This window comes from Sminthopsis crassicaudata, chromosome 3, assembly GCF_048593235.1.
Source record: "Sminthopsis crassicaudata isolate SCR6 chromosome 3, ASM4859323v1, whole genome shotgun sequence".
Taxonomy (NCBI): Eukaryota; Metazoa; Chordata; class Mammalia; order Dasyuromorphia; family Dasyuridae; genus Sminthopsis; species Sminthopsis crassicaudata.
Window position 1 is genome coordinate 239,168,153 of NC_133619.1, and position 3,409 is coordinate 239,171,561.

Sequence of the window (3,409 nt, forward strand, 5' to 3'; positions counted from 1 at the left end):
TTGAAACATCACATTGAAAAAAATAACATGTGGAAAAATAGGTACAGGAGAGAGATTTTAAAAAATATTAGTTTACTTGAAAGACATGATAAAAAAAAAAAGCCTGGGGGAGGGCAGAGGACAGAGCCAAGATGGCAGAGGGGGACACATGCTTCTTTCTAATCTTCTCCCACAACCTTCAGACAAATTAGTAAATCCAGCCTCTGAATTAGTTCTGGACAGGTAGAATCCATGAATATTGGGAGTGCAACTAACAACCAGAAGATAATTTTGAAGATCACTAGAAAAGGTCTGTTTCAATTGTGTATGGAGGGAGGTGGGCCAAGTGCAAGCAGGCAGAGTATAGATGCCAGTGCAAGCAGCACATATCAGGGGTGGTATGGGCTCTGCATGATGAATATAGGGGGAGTAGTCTACAGCAGTGTTCTACTCAGCCCTGGCTGCAAGACAGATCAGAGAAGTTATAAAACACAAACCCAAAAGGTAAAAAGTGAACTCCAAATGCCAGAAGGGACCTGGCTACTCCCAGCACCAAAAGGCAATAAACACTAACTCAGCACTGCAGCTGCTGCTTGTAGAAGTTGTTGCTGTTTGTAGAGGAAGTTTTGCCAACCTCCTTTGCTCTAAAAGCAGATCTCAACTTTTTAAAAATGAGTAAAAAAGCAAAAACTCTTGATCATAATTTTTATGGTGAAAGAGAACAGATTTCAAACCCTGGGGAGACTAAAAGATCATCTCCAGATGAAATCCAAGAGGGTGATAAAAATTGGTCCCTATCACGCAAGGCTCTCCAAAAAGAAATTAAAAAGTATCTTAAAAGAGGGAGAAGAAAAATGAAAAAAATTGAAAATGTAAAATGGGAAAACAACTGAGCTGGAAAATAGATCTAAGAGAATTTAAGGATTATTGGATTACCTGAAAACCATTATGAAAAAGCTTAGACATTTTTCAGAAAATCAAAAAACAGCACAGATATAGAATTAGAAGGTAAAATAGCCATTGAAAGAATTCACTGAACATCACCTGAAAGAGACCCCCCCAAATCAAAATGCCAAATATCGTGGCAATTTCAGAATTAGCAGCCCAAGGAAATAATTGCAAACAGCCTGAAAAAACTATTCAAATAATGAGCCACAATAAGGATTAGCCAGAATGTAGCAACTTCCATCTTAAAAGGATTGAAGGGCCTGGAATCTAATGTGCAAAAAGGCAAAGAATAAATTACCTAGCTAAACTGAGCATTTTCTTTTAGGAAAGAAGATGACACTCACTGAAACAGGTGAATTTGATTTATTTCTGATGAAAAAACCTGAGCTAAATAAAAATTGATCTCCAAATATAGAACTCAAAAGTTCTTAAAAAGGTAAAAACTCTTGAGAACTATATCTCTTGCGGACATGCATAGTGCATATATAATTTCATTTTACTGTTATATGAAAAACTAGGGGTGGAAAGGAGTGTACGGGAAAAAGTGGAAAGTGGAGGAAAAAAGAGAAATTACATCTCGGGAAGAGGCAAAGAAACCTGTAATTAAGGGGAAAAGGAGTGGGATGGACATATGAATCTTACTCTATTTGGTTTCACAGAGAAACTTGGCTCACCTTATAAAAAGGGGGAAAGGGCAAAAGGGAAGAGTTAGGTTTTAGCCTATTTAACAAATAGGAGAAAGGCATAAGAAAGGGGGAAAGACTCTAAAACTGCTTGAGGCAAATAGTGCTTATAAGTAAAATGCTGGGGAGGAAGGAAAGTGGAAAAGTGAAGTATAATTTGTAAGTTGTCAGGAAATACAGAATTAGTAGTAAATAAATGTGAATGGGGTGAAAACTCTCATAACATGAAAGTAGATAACAGACTGGAATAAAAGCCAGAATTGTACAATATGTTGTTTGGAAGAAACACATAAAGAGCAATACATGCAGAGTAAAGGTGAAAGGCTGGAGCAGAATCGATTATGCTTCAAGTGAAGGGGAAAAAAGCAGGGGTAGCCATCCCAATCTTGTCAAGCAAAAGCAAAAATTGATCTAAAAGAGATAAAGGAAACTCTTTTGCTAAAGGATACCATAATCAATGAAGCAATATCAATACTAAACATATATGTGAAATGGAAGAATATCTACTAAAATATAGATTGGCCAGATAAACAGAAGAGGAAATAAATAGTCCCATTTTAGAAAAATAGGACAAGCTATTAAACTACCTAAGAAAAAATCCCCAAGACCAAATGGGTTTACATGTGAATTCTACCAAATATTTAAAGAACAATTCACTCCAATGCTATATAAAGTATTTGAAAAAGTAGGGATTGACGGACTCCTACCATATTCCTTTTATGATACAAACATGGTACTGATACCTAAACCAGGTAGGATGAAAATAGAGAAAATTATAGACCAATCTCCCTAATGAATATTGATGCAAAAAATATTAGCAAAGAGGTTACAGAAAATCAGACCCAGGAAAATACACCATGACTAAGGATTTATACCAGGAATGCAATGCTGGTTCAATATTAGGAAAACTATTAGCATAATTGATTATATCAGTAACTAAATTAACAAAAAACATGATTATCTCAATAGGTACAACATTAGAAAAGTATAGAAATGAACTTTTCTTTAAAATAGCATCTATTCGGCAAAGGAAACCTATTATATCTGAAAGAATGGAGGGGGATGAACATAGTATGTATAGTACTATCAGATTTGGCTTAAAGAGAAAAATATTGGAAATATTTGATTTATGGTGAAACTTCTCCCACCTCATTGAAAAGTAGGAGGGGAAAAGTAAAAAGGAAAGGAAGGGAATACAGAAATTGTGAGGAAAAGGGATAAAATAGGGGGAAGAATTCTGAGGTGGGGAAGGGATACTAAAAAGGGAGGGCTGTGAGAAGTGGGTGCTTATAAGTTTAATACTGAGGAGGGGGATAAGAGGGAAGGAAAGGAAAAAAGCATAAGCAGTGGTTAACAAGATGGCAAGTAATACAGAATTGTTAATTTTAACCAAAAATGTGAATGGGGTAAAGTCCCCCATAAAGAAAAGCCAGAATCCTACAATATGTTGTTTGCAGGAAACACACCTAAAGCAGGGTGATACATACTTACAGAGTAAAGCAAAAAGGTTGGAGCAGGATCTACTATGCTTCAAGAGAAGCAAAAAAAAAAAAAAAAAAAAAAAAGCAGGGGTAGCCATCCTGATCTCAAATCAAGCAAAAGCAAAAATTGATCTAATTAAAAGGGATAAGGAAGGGCACTATATCTTGCTAAAGGGTAGCTTAGATAATGAAGCAATATCAATATTGAACATATATACACCCAGTGGTGGAGCATTTAAATTCTTAAAAGAGAAATTAAGAGAGCTGCAAGAATAGCAAAACTATAATAGTGGGAGATCTCAACCTTGCACTCTCAGA